The sequence below is a fragment of the Marmota marmota genome, unplaced genomic scaffold (genome assembly GCF_001458135.2).
Source record: "Marmota marmota marmota unplaced genomic scaffold, marMar, whole genome shotgun sequence".
In the NCBI taxonomy this organism is placed as follows: domain Eukaryota; kingdom Metazoa; phylum Chordata; class Mammalia; order Rodentia; family Sciuridae; genus Marmota; species Marmota marmota.
Window position 1 is genome coordinate 7629150 of NW_025999900.1, and position 19429 is coordinate 7648578.

At 45.9% G+C, this 19429-nt stretch overlaps 1 long non-coding RNA gene across 1 annotated transcript; it reads left to right on the forward strand.

Moving 5' to 3' along the window:
• The first annotated feature begins 14269 nt into the window (after positions 1 to 14269).
• LOC125615158 lies at positions 14270 to 17483 on the forward strand. Its single transcript, XR_007345708.1, has 3 exons — positions 14270 to 14489; positions 16273 to 16441; positions 17331 to 17483. It is a non-coding gene; the product is annotated as an uncharacterized LOC125615158 (long non-coding RNA).
• Positions 17484 to 19429: the final 1946 nt, after the last annotated feature.

Sequence of the window (19429 nt, forward strand, 5' to 3'; positions counted from 1 at the left end):
CAATTCTCAGCACCACATACAAATAAATAAATTAAATAAAGGTCCACTTATGACTAAAAAATATTTTAAAGAATCAATATTATGAAAATGAATATATAAGTAGGCAATGCCCAGTTTCCCAGTTTTGTGATAAAGTGCTGAACCCCATGTGACCCTTGCTCGTGCAGTTCTAAACAGGTTGGAATCCCATAAGATCCAACTGGTAAATGTCCACCGTGATATAATGGGAAGGGCCAGGAGGTCAAGTCGGGCACACCCACGTTCCAGTTCCACAATGACAACCACCTTGCTCCGTAACCACGGAAACCTCACTCAGAAAATAGCATAGGAAGTTTGTAAAGCATTTCCATGTTTTGATAATTTTGTGACGTCATGTTTTCTTTCTATAGTCAGTTATTTTTTAATAGCAAGACCTGCCATTTAAAAAATAAAAATAAGAGCCTGTCCCCAGCAGCCAGTCCTGTTGGATGCCATCCATCCAGAAGTCTCTATCAAGAGACCTGATGAAGTCGGGATGTGGCATGCCTGTTATCCCAGCGGCTGGGGAGGCTGAGGCGGGAGGATTATGGGTTTGAAGCCAGCCTCAGCAACTTAGTGAGGCTGTAAGCAACCCAGTGAGATTCTGTCTCAAAAATAAAAAGGGCTGGGGATGTGGCTCAGTGGTAGAGCACCCCCAGGTTCAATTCCTGGTACAAAACACAAAAAGAAAAAACTTGATGAAAGGCAACCAAAAAGATGGGAGGGGATATATAAGTCAGCCGCAGGGAGAAATTGTGCGATATGCTTAGCTTATTCCTGTACAGGAAGCCAAATGCTGAACAGGGACCTCCATGTAATTAAAGAGACAATAAACCAGCAGACACTCACCATTTCCTGAAATAGATGGGAAGGGGACACTTAGTGAGAAGAGTTACATAAAGACAAATCATGACACTGCTTCACACAAAATATAATAAACCTTAAAGCTCTTTGCCCTAAGAGGAACTTCAACTGGAAGTTGAGGTAAAATACAGGAGAGCACCCAGTTACATTTTCATTTCAAATAAATAAAATTTTAGTGTAAAAATCATATTGCCATGTTATACTACTATATTTGTATTTACTGTTAATGAAGATTACTTTTTTATTTATCTGACATTAAAATTTACGTGGGTGTCCTGTATTTCATCTAACTCCAGCAATCCTATTGGAGGGGGAAGCCAGACTGAAGGAAAAAGTTCCCAAGACTGAACAATAAAATGCACAGAAGTAATAGTAAAGTATGAAACATAACAAAAAGGTTTGTGTTTTGTGTATACATGTGGCTGTGCGTGAAACCCAGGGCCTCGCCATGTTTGGCAAGTGCTCTACCACTGAGCTACACCCCCAGCCCACGTTTGGGTCTTAAATCATAAACAATGAACTTACCAGTGTTTAAAAAGAGAATGTAAAAGGGTTCATCCTGAGCCTTTCTAAACTGTAGGATAATGCCTTTCACAGGGAGCAATTCCCTTTCTTTAACTCTCTGTCTCTGGGGTGTTTTTTGGTAACAAACCTCAGGCCCTGTGGGCCAAGGTCAAGGCTATCATGAGAGTTTCCATGCTCCGAATCATCTGCCTGTCCACCTTCTACTCTCCCAGAGGCCATCCCCAACCAGGAAGAGCCTGTGTAGCCACTACTGAGCCCCAGGATCCATATAGACAAGAACAGTAGCAGGAGGCAGGGAAAGCTGAATGAACACCTCAATCAACCCCTTCCCTCAATAGCCTGCCCCCAGCATTCCTTACCTTCTCCATTTGCCTTATGAATCTCCTTAGTTTCTCTCCACCTGACACCTGGACCCAGAGACTTAATGCATGTCAGGTCGTCAGGACAGAGATGGAAACTTTTCCAGGGAAAACAACCATGTCCCCTTGTCTCTAAATGCTTCTTACCTCCCTGTACATATTCTGGTGACTTTTGTCACTTTGGGAGCAAGGTTTTCCCCATGGGGGTTCCATGTCAGAAATCATTTTTTTTAACGTGTGATCCTCTACAGATGGGTGAGGAGGGACATGTCCAGCACACACACTGACTTTGGCCTGTATAAGTTTAGGCATCTGATAGTGTTTGGTCCTGTCCAGGAAGTAGCTAGACCATGAAATCAGTTATGGGGAGGAAGTCAGTTTACAGAGGGCCCCTCACAATAGAGTCTTCAGGGAGTCGGGGAGACGGGAATGCCACTAAGCTGAGGGGCTGTGCATATAGGGACAGCCAGAGGGATCCTGGGCCGACACGCATCCCTCTGCCTCCAGGAATTGAAAGTACCCCACTCAGGTATTACCACAAGTCCAACCAGAACTACAGAATTACTCCATCCGCTTTAAGGAGAAAGATGCCCAGGGAATGTGTGTGATTCTCTAGTTCTTAAGGTTTAGCCTTCCAGTAGTACGTGCATCTATTTAATGGACTGAAACACATCAGTTAGCACACTGATGTCAGAAAACTTCCATGACCATTGTGACAGTGGACACGAGATGGGGAGATTATAATACCACCCCCACCACCCCCACCACCCCACCCTTACTCACAACTAACAAGGGCTTCTTTAGTCTTTTTTTTTTCCTCTCCCCTTGATGCTTTGTTCGTGGTAGGTACTTAGCAAATATTAGTTGAATGTCTGAATGAAGAGACGAATGAGTAAACTGGAGACTCGAAAATCTTGACTCTATGAGAACTGTACCTGAAACCAGGAAACGAGGCAGTGTGGGAAAAGTCCCAAAGCGGACTTAGTTTCATTCACCACACTCTCGTCTTGTGATCGGGACAAGTCATTTAAACTCCATGACCTTCAGCTTCTGTGGCTGTCAATGGGAATAATCTCTGCCTTAATAAGTGGTTTGGAGAAGCAAGGGAGATTTCATATCTGAAAGTGCCTTTGTGACTGACAATAGACCATTGTATAGATGTAAGATAATCAGATGGGATTCCAAACCCAGGGCTCTCCATCTTGGGCTCTGTGATCTCGCTCAAGTTAACCTACCCAAGCCTCAGTTTTCTCATCTACAAAATGGTAGAAATCATCCCACCAACTTCACTGAATTGCCATAGAAGTTAAATGAGGCCATATGCACACCAGAGAGAGTGCAGGTAAGTCTGCTTCTCTGGTGAGTTTCTCTTCTCTGGGACGCCATTCTCTATATTTTCTAAATGGGTTGCTCTTCTTTGTTGCCTGGACTTGTTTCTCTGCCAACTCACCAGTGGGTAAGTAAATTAATTAGGTGATAAGTGATTCTTTGATCTTCCTAATATTATTATTATTTGATGATGACTGTTAAAGCAGGTGGCCCCCAGATTGGCCATAGGTCACGCAGGCAGCAGCTGCAGTGGTAACTCGGGATTGTTTCCTTATCAGGGACCTGCCACCCAGGTGTTTCCTCATCTTCGGATCCGCCCTCCAGGTTTCCTCAAATTGTGTCTTTCAGATAGTACGTACCCTTCAGAGCCAAGCTTTGAAGGGACTGACCCTGGAGAGCGTGAGGAAGTCCTTCACAGTGATGGCCTAGCCACCCTCTCAGGAAAATGCAGTGACCTCTCCCCTCCTCCCTCTCCACGCCCAGATCCTCAAGCAACAGCAAAACCAAGGGAGCCAGCCCTGCCACTAGAACCCAGTTCCTGTCACCTCCAAAAACAGCCCGGTTGTACCAGGCAGTTTGGTTTTTGTTTTGTGTGGGGGGGGTTTGTTGTTGTTGTTTTTAAATCATTTTAAGATTCTTGAACAGTATGGACTATTTATTTCTCTTCCTAAGCTGCCATGTCAATTCATAGGCTGCTTCTTTTGTCCCGTTTTGCGCAGGACACACTCTTATGGGCATCATAGAAGATGCTCCTGCCAGTGCTCGGTTAGAAGCCCTCACAAGACAAAGTCTCAGAGAGGGTCACACCAAGGGTGCCATGACCTCTGTGCTCGTGACGATATGCTGGGACCTCTCATCCCCAAGTCCTGGGACAAAGTCTCCTGTCCTTATCGCTTGTTTTCACTGAAGCTAAACCCATCTGCTTGCTCTGTGGACAGATTTTAAACTCCTCTCACAAATCAGTGCTTGGGATGAAGCCAGCCCAGGTTCTGCACTTTGTCCGGGTCTCAGCGCCTCTCCCGCTCCATATTAAAAATAGCTGTGTCTAGTCCAGCAAGATCCAGGAGGCAGGCGCCTGCTCTCCTAATCTCCAGTTCACAAATAGCTCTCGATGGGCTCGAGCCTCCATCAACACCTCCAGGGGCTCCAGTTATAACCCAGGGCCCTGCCTAGTTACCTCTAAAGGTAGGCTCTGCTCAGCTCTCCTGGGCCTGCCCCTGAGGTCAACGTGAGGCCCACACACGCCCATTCCTACCAGGGGCCACTGATGTCCTACAGAACAGAGAAGCCGTTAAGAGCACCCCCAACGCTTAGGGCATCCTGTATTTCCCAGGCCAGAACCTACAGAAACTCCCCTTGACACTCAAACTCAACCAGCCATGGTGAACAGGCTGCCCCTCCCCCTTCCCCTCCCTCCTCCAGCTCCCCTACCCCGCCCTCATTTCCACCTCCCTTCCTCCCCAGGCCCATCTTGTACTCCTTGAAAAAACCATAGGACTTTGGTTGCTACGGGAACCAAGCCTTTTATTCCATTCCAGTGACTGGCTGGTTGGGGCTGAGGAGTGGGGCAACAACTGGTGCCCAGGCCTTTGGAAGTCCCCACCACCCCACCTTTTTTCCAAAGGAGGAGGGGTAGGCTGCACCCCATTGCCTTTTCACCCAAGCCCAGCTGGGTGGGACCGAGCCCTTGGGCTCTCAGGAGTTCCCTCGCTGTGGCTCAGGGAGATCAGTGCTCCCCAAGCCCTCCTCTGGCCCTGGCCCTTTCCAGAGGACAATAGCCTCCACGCAAGGGAAAATTCCATCGCCCAGGGTTCAAGTCTCCAAGGAGTTGCTGGGGCCTCTGTTTAGCCTGGAGTGGGCTCTGAGGAGCCGCTGCAGCTGCCTGTCACCACCCCCTCACTGAGTTTTCTGTTTAACCCCTCAGCTGCCAAGGATTGTCTTTCCCCAACCAGTGCCTGGGAACTAAGAGAGGAAAAGAAATAAGGCTTTGTTCCTTTTGGGGAACTAATTGGGAGAGACAGGCAGTGTGGCCAGCTCAGCACCTTAGGGAGTGAGGCTCCTGCCCCCCAGCTGCACACACATCTTCACCCTGACCCATGCCCAGAAGGCTGGGAGTGAGGTGGGTGCTTCCCAGGCTGCGACTGCACCGGGGGTTTGGAGGAAAAGCAAGGGCTGCTTCGTAAGTGCCAGAGCAGCTGAGAGCCATTTTCTCAGGCTCAGAAGATGTTCAGAAAATAAGATGTTGGGAGTTGCAACTTTTTCCTATTCCAATCCCCCAAACCAAGGCCTGCTTTTCTTTTCTACTATTTCTTCCCAGATCTGCATAAGAAACTGCATAAGAAACTCTGGAACAAAAGTAAGCAACAGGAAAATTAAGACATGATAAATACTAGGTTTATAAATGAAAAATAACTAGCAATCCCTCTTACAAATTATCAAAAAAAAAATTGTTGCTGTAGTTTTAAGAATTTTCTTCATTACAAATCACCTAGAAGTGAATAAAAAGTTTGGTGCATGGTGATTTAAGACTGAATGAATTCCAGGTACAGATCCATAAAGAAATGAAGGATTATTTTGATCCCAACTAGAAAAAGAGCAGACTGCTAAGAAATCCTCCATCACCCGTGCCCAGTGCCCACCCAGGGCACTCAGGTAATGACTGTTCCCTACTCACCAGGGGATTTGGGAAAAGAAAATGTTCTCGTGCAGCAGACAATGGCACAATAGCCATCTCTGTACTGGGACACATCTGCTTCACTCCTGGAAAGAGGCTCTCTGACCCAGGTAGGCAGAGAGGTAGGGAAGAGGACAGCTATGGGCTGACACAGAGCCCACAGGTTCATATTGGTGCTGGAAGAATGCAGATTGGTGTAGAACACAACTCAGCTTTATTAAAACTCAGTGCTGTTCAGTTCCCTATGTGTGCTGCTGTAGCTCGAGTTCACCCCCTCGTAAATCCTGCTGACACAGGGCCCACACTGCAACGGTCCACCCTGCAACGGTCCACCCTTCCTCTGATGTGGCAAGTCTACATTTTTAGGAAGCTGTTGGGCAGAAGGAGGCAACTCGAAGGTCAAAAGTATCTACATGCCTTTTAGAGTTGAGGTTTAGCTCCCACCCTTGGAATGTCCCAGGAAAGACATTGAGAGCTAGAGCAGCTGATAAAGGTGGAGTTGGGCTGGCACCCAGCACCTTTGAACCTGGCCAGGGCTCCCATTCCCATTATCCGACATTCTGCTCTGCCCTAGGTCCAAGCATATGGAGCCCCCAGCCTGCTCCTCAATCCATACCTTCAGTACAGCGGCCAAGCCAGAAGGGACACGGGAAAGGTCTTTAAGGAGTAGACACTACGCACAGCCTGAAACAGGCCATCTCAGGGTGGGTTCCCTGCCACACATCCTATCTGAAGAGACACCCCTACAACCCATCAGTGCTGAGTCTGCATTGGGCCATCCATATTATTTCTTTTAGCTCTAAAGGCAAACTTCTGGCTTCAGGGAGACCGGCCAGGATTAAGGTGGAGCCTCAATGTAGCCCTATTCACAGCCCCAGCAAAGCCTTTAGTTGGTGCCAGATTCTTGTCGAGTTGAATAGAATGGAGGAAAGCTAACGAACCCACCAGAATAGCAATAGCTAACACTGGCAGAGCCGGCACCCACCGAGACTCTTCTGAACGCTTTATGTGTATTCATTTATTTTCCTTCATGATAACCCTAAAGATAAGTACAAGTATTTTCTTTTTTTTATTTTATAGATGAGGAAACAGAAATAAAGTTACAAACCAGGCCACCAAAAGGGCAGCAACTACTTCCCCCAAAGGGACCCCCATCAGGAATCCTACATTAATTTGCCCAGGATCCTGTCCTAACAAACTCGTGTCCATACTACATCACCCGGTTTGTGTGCTCCAGGAAGAAAGATGCAGGGGTCTCCCAGATGCTTAGCATGCTGGGCATGTGGGTTAATTGGGCTAATGTGGCTTGGGAGTCAGGAGACCCGATTCCCATTCTGGCTCAGCCTGGAGCTCCTGGGCTCCACTGTCCTCCCTGGTCAGTCATATAGTGGCTATGATCTCTTAGGGCCCTACCTGTTCTCAGATTCATGACAGACAGCACATGTTGGTGTCAGGACAGGCCCGAGATGGAGCAAACCTGAGAAATAACTGCGCACATGAGCCTTGGTGTGCACGTTCCACTGTTTTGGGAAATATGTGCTGTTTTGATACGTGTCTGCTTGGGTCATGAATAAGTCGGGGCGGGGGGGGGGCAAGAACCTTTTCCAGCTAATGAAATGAGGCTTCTTGGAGGAAGAAGACTTTCTTAGTCACACTTCCTGTTTCACACTGACCTTTTAAAAGGAAACCCACAGTCAACCTGTGCTAAGACCTGCCTACAAAATCTACCCACAGGTATAATAAGGACGATCTAAATAAAGACCACAGTGGGCCCCGCTTCACTGAATCAGTGGAAATATTAAGATCACGCAGAAGGGCTGATGGACTGAGATAAGGGGCGTGGGGTGTTCCGTACACTGTGCATAACATCGACACGAGCGACTTCAGCGGTTATTAAACAGAAACCTAAGCAGAGAGGCAGAGAGAAAGCAGGCGGCAATCTTGTCATTGGTCTCTATGTACTTAGGGCTTAGCCTCCAGCCATCAAAAGGAGGCCCTAAAAATTAAAGGAGATGCTTGGAGAGATTTCAGAAGAAGTCATGATGACTAGGTTGTAAAATTAATTATGGGAATTTTTATTTAGCCTGCAGAAAAGAAGACCAAGAGATAACTCAAGAACATTCAAGGTGTGGGATGCTCAGAAACTCAGAATTGTCTGGAGATGAGAGAAGGGTGCTGCTGTGAGGACTCCTAAAGAACGAAGTAGGGCACAAGGACAGGGGCAACCTCACCTTTGCCAAGAGGGCGGGACCAATAGGTGTCAGAGCCTAGATGGTGACTACCCAAATGGAGCAACTATCATCACTGTGCCCTGTCTCCAATTGTGAGCCACAATTTCCCTATAATCCTCCTGTTACCTTTCTCATTGCTGTTCCCCCTATAAATGGTCACCAAAGAGAGTCGATAGGAATGAGCCATACAGCCCTCTATGAGAGGGATTCTAACTTCTCCAGGAAGTTAAACAAGGGTCCAAGTTGAACCTTGATCCTTCCATCTTCCATCTTCATATTAATGGAGGAAGATTCCTGGGTCAGGAATTTGGACAGAGTACTATCTAGAGGCTTCTACATTCTCACATTTGGTACCTGCATTGGAATGAGTCAAATGGGCTCTTCCAGGACTGCCACACACAGAACTACCTGTGTCACCTCCATGCTACTTGGGCTTCTCCTAGTCTGGCAGCTGGGTTCCCAGAGTTGACTATTGCAGGAGACCCAGGCAGAAGCTATAGGCCTTTTATGATCAAGCCTCCAAAGTCACAGAACATCACTTTCTTCATACTCTACTGATGAAAGTAGTCACAAGACTGACCCATTCAAGGGGAGGTCCTACTTTTTTATGGAAGGAGAGTCTAAGAATTTTAGAACAGCCAAGGGACCCTAGAAGCCTACACCCAGGTACAGGATCACTTGGAGTTGGGAGCCCCTGACCCAGTCAAGGCAGTTGCTGTAGCTGGCAGGTTGCTGAATGGTGATAAGGAATTGAGAAGAGGCAATATTCTGAGGCCTCTGACACTCCTTCAGGGAAATTGGAATATGGACCAGGCAACCGTGATAAGGATTTTCTAACAGAACAGAGATTCAAGGTAGATTCAGTCTCCTGAAGAAGGTAAAAGCCCAGTTATCACAATGGGAGTATGCATGAGGTCAGCCCCGTAGCATGTGACAAGATTCTATCACCCAGGTTGAGCACCTCAACTCTCCTCCTGAGGCCACCTGAGGGTTTGTCAAATGCTCTTGCTGAAACCAAGGAATCTTACATCTGTGGCCTATTCCTGATCTGACAATTCACACATTGCCTTTCAAATGCATAGACCATCTTTAATTATCTTGGTTGGCATTTTTCCATTGATTAATGTGGATCTCACCAGACCAGGAAAGAAGATAGAGAGTGCACAAATAGAGAAAGAGGAAAAAAGCAATCAAGGAAGTCTTTAAAATTGTTCCTGACTTCTTCTAGAGATACCAAAGGGAAAAAGGGATGCAGGGACTGGTGGTCCCTGGTGGTCCCAGTCTGCCAACAGCATGGCTATCAGCTCTCCATCAGTGTAAAGTCTGGCCCTATTTCTTTCAGGAAAGCAAAACATTTGTGCCGATCTAGGGTCACCTGAAACCATTCGGCCTCATAGGTTGGAAATATTTGGGACTTGGGAGGGGCACCCCCTTAAGAGGACCAGAGCTGGGTGATGCCTACTTTGAGATCATTCAGATCAACCCTCACATTTTAGAGGTGAGGATGCTGTGGGACAGACTCTCTGTGTCCACCAAAAATCCATGTGCTCCTCTGCATTTCCCAGTCTTCCTTGAAGTTAGGGAGGAATCATCTGAAAAATTGTGGCCAATGGAATATGAATGACATGTGTCGCTTCTGGGCCCAAATCATTCAGGGCCCAGGCCACTGTGAACTTATTGCCCACACACAGGATGGCATGGTTACAAGATGGGAGAAGTTTTGTCCATTCTTATCAGAGGAAGAAAAAAAATTTAGTTGTTTAAGCCACTGAAACTTAGGGTCTTCCTTGTCATTGTGGCATGGGCTGGCTTAGTGTGACTAAAAGGGAAATTGAGGCTGGGAAAGAAGTGTGGGAATAAGGACCCCAGAATGAAACATATTAGGTTCCTCTCCATCGGAAAGCAGAATCAAAGCAGATGAGAAGAAATATTTTCTGCTGAAGGGTGATAAGCAGGCAGCGCCCATCCTCTCACCATCTTACTTTATGATTTCAGACCCTGATCATGGACCCTAGCTTGCCTGATCCTCCCAGCAACCATGGCAAGTCCATTGTTAGGCATGTCCAAAGTAATATAGCGAGGAGAGTTAAGACCAGACCCAGGGCTCCCCTGTGCACTGCCTGATTACCCATTTTTAGAATAACTGACATCTTTAAAAAAAAAAAGATTATAATTCTCTTTCCCCATCTACTCCAAAAAAATACTGGTTGGTATAGGCTTATTTTTTTCCATGGGTTTATTTTGGTAGAATGTTTATTTCAATATTTAAATTTTGCCTTAAGAAGGTTTCAGCAGCTCTGGAGATAATTTGAGTCACTGAGGAGTCACAAGGCCAGGGCTGGGAAACCCCTGCTTGGAGGTCCCTAGACGATACAGTCCCCTGAGTCGGTTCCCACTGGGGTATCGCCTCCCACAGTCCCTGTCTGGCCAGCAAATAAAGAAGTTGGATTGGACCACATCAAAGCAAGATTTCTTCAAAAACTCCAAATCACATCCAGGTTCCTCTTCAGACCATATAGAGTGGGCCGAGGGGATCTTCTGTGGCTGCTTCCTCTTTCGATAGAAAGGGGAATGTCTATAGGCCTGATGGTGTCTCTGATGTCTGGGAGTTCATGACATGTTAAAGGCCAGGGTTGGAGAACCAGGCCTCCAGGGCCCTGTCCTGTCCAAATTGTAGCCTCCTCCCCAGGGAGCCAAGGCTCACCTGAAAAATCCAACCCCTCTGTAGCCTCCAAGCCTGGCTGCCCACCTGATCTGGGATGTCACTTCTGACCCTTACCTGCCCTCCTCTCCCTGCCAACACCCAGATGGATAACCTTCGCTGGGGTCCATTTCCCCTCCAGCTCCTTCCTCCTGTGCCTCCACAGTCCAACTCCATCTTTACCTGGATCCTAAAGCCACTCTCACCAAGGCTGTCATGGCAATGCTCTCATGCAGACAGGGAGACCTCAGGTTTAGCCTGGCCCCATCACTTAGAAATCAGGTTATTTATTTTCTCTGGCCTCCATTTCCTTACCTATAATATGAGAATAATAATAGGCCCTGTCTTGTAGACAGGGTAGGGATTAAACGGTTATAGGGATTAAACGGGTTAATGTTGGTATAGCATTTGACAGAATGCCTGTGTCACATGGTCTGTCATGTGAGGTTAACAGCCCAGCAGTCCAGTCCCTGGGGGCCAGATATCAGAATTTTCCTTATTTTAGGGGACAATATGGTACATAAACCATCTCTAGCATCTAGCCCCTTGGATGCCGATCTTACCACCCATGATGCTTACACCATTCACAATGAGGAACCCAATGTGCCAACATTTTTTTTTGGAGACTGCAAATAGCAAGTCCAGTTCAGGTCACATTTACATGTTTGGTGTCAAATTAATGAAAAGAGAGAGAGGGAGGGAGGAAGGAAGAAAGAGAGAGAAATGAAAGTTTTTCTGAGATCTGTGGATTTCAAACTTTCGGACAAGGGATTGTGAGTTTGGTTAGCATTATTCATAGTTACACAATTGGGTTTTTCTGCCGCCTAGCATGTGGTGTGTGCCACACAACTCCCTCTTAGGAAGCCCCTACCACAGAAGTTTTCCCATGGACCTCACCACGTTGACTCTCTTCCTTTGGACGCATCACAATCTGAGATGGTTCTGTGCTGGCAGGCTGACCCACGTCCCCCCCCACCCCAACCTCCATGAGGGCAACACTAGCGTTTTCTACCTTTCTGGTCTTCTTAGTTACTAAGTACAAAACTGAGTATTCAGTAGGTGCTTAACTACTGCTGAACTCTGCCCACCACTGATTCTCCTCCTTCTGGCTCCAAGAGACAATGCAGTGTAAGGAAACCAGGGGGCTTCTGGGCTCACCCTACCCTGAGCTGTCAGCCTGCTCAGTCACCTTGCCAGCTGTGTGTCTTCCCATCTCTAGGGCTCAATTTTGCATCTATGAAATGAACATAGTAACTAACCCACAGTACAGGGTTTTCCCCATAAGAAACCATACGTGTAAAGTACCTGGCACTCGTTGGGGAAATGATAGTACTTGTTTCACAGGGTGATTGTGAGAATTACATGAATGAAAGTTTCGGGGGGCGGGGCGGGGGCGCTTAGGAAAGATTCTAGCATGTTCTGTGAGCTCCATGCATCTTGTTTGTTCCGTGTTTCAGGGTTATGATTTTTCCGCCATTTTTATTGTGGTAAAATAAATGTTACATTGAACTTACTATTTATCCATTTTCCGAGTTCAGTGGCAGTTAAGTAAATTCAGACTGCTGCCTCTTTCACCACCAGCATCTATCTTCAGAACTTTTTCATCTCCCCAAAGTGAAACTCTATATCCATTTAACAATAACTCTCCATTCTTCTCTTTTCCCTGCCCCTGTTGACCCCTAGTCTACTCTGCCTCTATGAATCAAACTATTCTACATGTTTCATACAAGTGGATTCATGGTCCCTTGGTTGGTGACTGGTTTATTTTGCTTAGCAGTCATGTCCTCGGGGTCCAACCATGTTGTGTAGCACGGATCAGAATTTCCTTCCTTGATGAGCCTGGATAATATTCTATTGTATGACTATACCACGTTTCATTTATTCTTTCATCAGTTGATGGATAGTTGATTCCATCTTTTGTCTATTGTGAATAACTTTGCTATGAACATGAGTATCCAAGCATCTGTTCAAACCTCCTGGTCAGTCATTTGGGGTGTACACCTATGTGTGAAATTGCTGGACCACCTGATAATTCTGTTTGAAGAATTACAAACTATTCTCTTCAGAAAACTCAAAAACATTTTAGTTGTTATTTCTTCACCCGTCCATTCATTCAACAAATAGTTCACGAGTGTCAACCTCACGAGGCACCATTCTGGGTCCTGGGATACACAAGGAGGTCCAGTCAGGCAGCATACATTCTAGGCCCTGGGGGACCAGCAACAGTGGGTTTCTCCACTGCTTTGCTGTCCCGTTTATCTTCATGCTATCACCTCCATTAAGTCACCTCACCTGATGACTCCTCTGTATCTGATCTGAGGATTCTTTCTCAGCATCCTTCCCATTTCACAGTCACCTGCAGGCTGAGGGTCATCCCTCATGCAGGCCTTTCTTGTCCTTAATGGCTTCTCTGAAGCAAATCACCTTCCCTGAAGCTTTCAGAAGCTCCTGGCTATTATTAAACTCTTGTTAATCAGGATGTCCACCCTCTCTCCCACTTCACTGGCCTTCTTGACTGTCTGGTCCCCTAGGCGACTTCTCAAGGATCCTCACATACCCCTCACCTTCCATCCATCCTGCCAGGCCCAGCCTTCCTTCAAGTGTACCAAAAGTTGGATTTTTCCATCCAAAAATATGAAACCAAAGTCACCTTCTTTGGGGAAGTTTTTCCGTCCTCCCTGAAGTTTCAGGTATTTCTCCATTTCACAAAAATGGCTTCATTTTAAGAAATTTCTGGAAGGAAATCCTTACTCACCACTGATTACCATTGTAACTTAGAAGATGAGTCTGAAAAAAAAAAAAACTTAATATGCCTGTGGAAGGCCTCCCAGCAGCCTGCGGGGCCACTGGGGTCCCAAACCAGGCCCCTATTCTACAATATTCCACAGGGGACACGTCCTTTGCCCCTGGCCCTCTCCTGGACTCTATCTGCAGGGGGTCTTCATAGGAGTGTAGCTCAGCCCCCCAGAGGTGGAGAACTGTGCCACCTGCCTTCTTCCTGTCTTCCTCTGTGGCTGGAAAAACTCTCCTGAGGGACTGCTGGCTGCTTCCAGTCACTCCTCAACATGCCCCTGAAGGTCTCCAGTTCACATCAAATCACAGGGCTTCCTAAATCCTGGCTTTCTCAAACTAGAACAATAGGGAATGTCTTGTTTTCCCTTCCCTCCCCCCTCCCACTCACTCTGCAGCTTCCTCATAGGCCCCTCAACCCAGAACTGGTTGGGAATTCATGCTCAGCCAACCTGAAACATTCGCATACCTAAAACCCACATTTACATTTTATTACTTTGTAGGAAAACAATTTACAATACAACCTACAATAAAATGAGGAAAGAGAATTGGACATTCTGGGGGGTTACGGGGTGGAGGATATATCTACATGTTATTTTTAAAACTTATATATTTTTGTTGTTGTTGTTGTTGTTTGTTAATGAGCAAGTGGTTAATGAAGTAACCAGTACCGTGGCATGCTAGTTGTCTTATACCACTGATGTTTCTGCCTCATTTACCCAATTCTTTTTGGGTAACCAGAGGAATTTTTCCCTCATGGGGGATCCCCTGATTTTGCATTCAAAGCTCTCCAAAGTTAGTTCCTCCCCCTCTTTTTGTTTGCATATTTCTCTGTCAAACGCAATCAGGCTGAGAAGACATACTTTGGAGTTCTGGGACAGAACAGGCAGTGGCTACCTTGAGCTACACATTTCTTAAGTTTTCAAACCTTTTTGAAAAGGAGTAAATCACCCCTAGGGTCCTGATTGGCCAATTTAGTCCTTTGGAAATTCTGTGAGGTAAGTTTTAAATTAACTTGCTGGAATTTGGTTCACAGGGAACTTGTTTTTGAATGACTTGATACTATGTCCGTTACATAACAGCAGGAATCCCTTAGTCCAAGTCCTCAAAGCCCTCGGGGCTCCTGAGAAGCAAGAGGTTTTGAGAAATGTCCCTGAACACAAGCTGATGCAGCTGGCCCTCCTCCTTCTCAGCCCATATCTCCTCGGGATACAGCAGAGCCCTCCTCTCAGCCTAAGCCCATGGCTAAGGCTGTTGACACCCAGGGGACAGATGTTCCAAGATGCCTGCAGCCCTGGCGGTGTCCAGAGAAGAATGTTGCCTCCCTCTCTTGGTGGCTCTGCTAAGATCTCAAGAGAGGACAAGGGGGAAAGAATCAACCCAGCAGGCTCTGAAGGAGATATTCCAGAGACCTGCCACTAAAAGTCAGCAGGTTGCAATGCCCACCGGCTGTCCTGCCCTTTCACCTTGGATTCCATCCCCCGGGGCAATCCCAGGAGCCACTCCTTGCTACGTGCATTCTCTCTACCCCATCAGCACTACCCTACCCCCTAAGGCAAAATCCCTTGCAACTGGGCTGCCCTTCAGCTATCAACCTGTTTTCCTTTTAGAATTAAATTCCTCAAAGGAATCATATAGTATCGGTCCTTAGTCCTTTTTATTTTCTGGAACTTTTTGTAACTGCCTTTGCTGATAGCTATCGGTCAGTTCTCAGGCTGTCTCATCCCCCCTGCTATTGGCCACATTTGCCCAGGTGCGTGTTCCTTCCTTCTAGAAGCACTCTCTTCTGTTGTTTTCCAACACCTGGGCCTCTGCCTCGCCACCTCCCTAACTACTATTTTTTTGTCTACTTGAAAGGTCCTTTTTTTTTCCCCTGCCATCCTGGGGATGGAACCCAGAGCCTTATGCTTGCTGGGCCAGTGCTCTGCCCCTGAGCTGCACTCCCAGCCCAACGACATCCTTAAGCAGGGTTATCCCAGAGCTCTACCAGGGGACCTCACCTTTGGTCTGACTGTTCTCACTCCCTGGATGGTCCTCTCCATCCCTGTTTTAAATATGCTCTGTATGCTAATGAGGAAAATGAAGATGCTAACAGTACCTGGTGACAGGGTTGTCAGTGAGAAGGAGACAGGTTAGGACTTGTAAAGCACTAAACCTGCAGCTGGTATGTGTATTAAATGAATGCTCTCCCCACACCTCCACCTGGTCAACGACACCTTGTCCTTCAGGCCTGGGTGTGCATGGGACTTCTAGGTTTCTGTAGCTCTTCTTGGTCAGCCACACTCATAGTAACTGGTTGGGGCATTACCTAGGTGGCTGTCAACTAAGCCCCTGCTTTCAGAAGCTCCTGGAGAGCAGGGACCCGGCCTGCCCACATTCCTGCTCTGTTCTCAGCATGGGTGACAGGGATAGGAGAGGGGTGAGGCCCAAGGGAATGTCACTGGATGAATGAACAACTGTAGCCATGAATGGATGGGCTCTGCAGTGGCAGCTCTGGCCCTGGGGCACCTGACAAAGGGTGTGGGCCTCCCCTAAGGAAGAAGCTGCCCACAGATCTCGGTCAGGACATACTAGAGAGCCTGGGACACAGGGGAGGATACAAAACTCCCACTGCCCATGACAACCGCAAAGGCCTCTTTGTCCCCCAGGGCCTGCTCCTAGGCCCTGGATGACAAGGCTTTATACTGCAGCCGTGATTGCACAGGGGACATCTGACATTCAGTGGCCAAAGTCCGGATCGATTTTCAAAGTGTGAAACCCAGGGTCTCTGTTCATACAAAGACTAGGAACAGGCTGAGCTGGCATTTCTGCAGTGGACCAACGACAGCAGGCCTGATGTCACAGAGGCAGTGAGGCCAAGCCAAGGTCTGCAATCAAGCAGCCTGGGTTGTCACTGGCTGATGTGGGGAAGAAATGGCTCACAATCCTCTGGTTCTTCCATGGTAAAATGGTAAGGGTCCTAGTGATGCTGGGAAGGTACAGTGACCCTGTGGTCTGGGCATGGTGCAAGTTTTAACTTTTCCACCCACGACATAGAACAAGATTTTTCCATAGGGAATGAAAATGATAGAAACAGAGAAGTTTGTATTTGACCTTGGCTAGAGTGAATGCAAGCATGATTCAATTCAACTCAACAGTATTTTATAGTTGGATAAACTATTGATAGTTCTATGTACCTACTTATATATCTATTTATTTATATTTACTGTGGGCACGGATATGTACTACAGCCTAAGACGACAGTGAAATTTCCAAATCACAACTCTTTTTGTTTCTCTAGAACTTTGTACATAAAGCAACAAATGATTTGTTAAAGTCTTTAAAGTTTTGCTCTGTTAATGCCCTGATTGAGACAGGATAGCTTCTAATGAGAGGAGAAAACCAACAGGGCTTGAATACTATACTTCACCACATAATGTCACATCCCTTCAGTCCAAAACTTGGTTTGTAACCTTTCATTGCACAATTCTGTTTCTCTCACCACTTAAAAGGTAAACACAGCAGCAAACAGAGTCACCAGTGGCATATGGATGCTGTCTGTCCTAAGCACTGTAAGCTGCGAGTCTAGAATTCTCAGCACTCACACATCATCAGTATATTTGAAAGCCCACTGGCAGGGTTTGTTTAGAGTGCTGTGGTACTGATGACAAACCATCTTTTGATGATGCTGAGGATGGCGGGTCAGATAACCAAACCAATGATAGCACAGACTCTTTGGACCCAGAAGATTAAGTTTTATAAGTCCCGACTTCACAACAGTGTAGTAAATGTTCTCAAGTGTAATATTTTTACCTCAATGCACAAATCAATTACAACTAGTGTGTTCATTTTTTTTTCAGACCAGAAAAATGTTCACTAAACTGTCACAAAGAAATGACATGTGTCAATTTCAACTACTGGATTTTAACGCATATTCATGAGTATTCCATGCATCCTAATCTTACAGCAAAGATGGTTTAGTAATAAATGATTTTAAAGTAACACTGGCACAGATTTTTTTTTCTTTTTATTTGTAGATGGACACAATATTTTTTATTTTTATTTATTTTTATGTGTTGCTGAGACTCGAACCCAGTGCCTCACACTTGCTAGGCAAGTGCTCTACCACTGAGGCACAACCCCAGCCCCATACTGGCACAATTTTAAAGAAATTTTTCACATAATCATCACAGCCCACTTTTTTTTTTTAATTTTTAAAATATTTTATTTAATTAAATTTAATTTTTAAAATTAATTTAATTTTTTTAAAAAAATTAATTCTTAGCACCTCTTTTAAATTTTTAAAATTAATTTAAAAGCGGTGCTAAGAATCAAGCCTGCTAGGCAAGTACTCTACCACTGAGCCCAGCTCTACCCCAGCCCCAATGGGTTACGGCATTTGCCAGCACAATCACAAACGCACAACTGAGGGAGGCTGATATATAACACCACAATAAATCACAAGTTGTTGTTTTGTTGTTGTTTTTTTGTTTTTGTAGTTGTAGATTGTCAGAATGCCTTTATTTTATTATTTTTACATGGTGCTAAGGATTGAACCAGTGCCTCACACATGCAATGCAAGCCCTCTGCCACTGAGCTACAGCCCCAGCTCATAAGTATTGTTCTTATTCTGTGTCCTCCTTCTGTGGTAAGCACCCATTTCTGCAGGTACAGGCATTGAAGCAGGATGCTACTTCATCTGAGGAAAGACACTCAATCACACACACACTAACACTCTAGCCAGAAAAGAAAACTAGCAGCTTTTCCTTATAGCTCTACAACTAGTTCCAAATAGCACCAGCAGTTTCACTTAGAAAAAGACATAGTTTTTCTTTTCTTCTTTTTGGTCTTCAGTCATAGTTAAGATAGACATCTTTTTCTGGTACTCATCAAGAAGGCTCTCACTGGCTGGGTGCAATGGCACATGCCTGTAACCCCAGTGGCTCGGGAGGCTGAGGCAGGAGGATTGCAAGTTTAAAGACATTACTCCTTCTCTGGAACAAGCTCCCTAGTTTTTCTTGAGAACTGTTCCTCCATTGGCTATCATCCCTGTGGGGCTACCTAGTTCTGGCTAAGAACAACATGACCTCAGTCAGCTAACCAGACAGATTCAGAATCTCAAATCTTTAGCTCAACCATCCAAAACTGAAGGAGAAAACACAGAAATAAGTAACAACAACAAAAACATAACTGTAGGGGCTGGTGATATAGCTCAGTTGGCAGAGTGCTTGCCTCTCATGCACAAAGCTCTGGATTCAATCCCCAGCACCACAAAACAAAAACACCATATAACTGTAGCTCATGGTCCCCACTGTGGACTGAGACAAGACTAGCCCCTAGCTCCTGACGCCTGGTTCCTATCTTGTCCAAGGTCTGGTCTTTCACTTTTCCATAGCTTCTTTGACTCTCTCATAGTTCCAGTTAGGAAGAGTTGCAAGTCTATTGCTTCCAACCAAAGAACTTTATCTGGAGTATTTTAAAATATATTTTAATTATAGATGGACACAATATCTTTATTTTGTTTATTTTTATGTGATGCCGAGGATCGAACCCAGTTCCTCAAATGTGTGAGGCAGGCGCTCTGCCACTGAGCCACAGCCCCAGTCCCTATCTGGTGTACTCTTAAGCAAACACTAGGACCCTATAAAGCTCAACAAACTCTTTAATCTCCTTTCCCTACTCCCATGGGCAAAAATTAAGGTAGTTATCTATTATTGCGTAATGAATTATCCCAAACCAAGTGGCTTTAAACAATAAACATTTACTGTATCACAATTTGGGCATGTCTGAATCCCAGACCAGTGTCACTGAGCTGTTCTGGCTCTGGGCCTCTCCTGCAGGTTGCAGTCAAGATATTGGCCAGGACTGTAGTCATCGAATGCTTGGCTGGGCCTGGAAGATCAGCTTCTAACATGGTTCACCGTTCAATCCCCAGCCCCACAAAAAAAAAAAAAAAAAA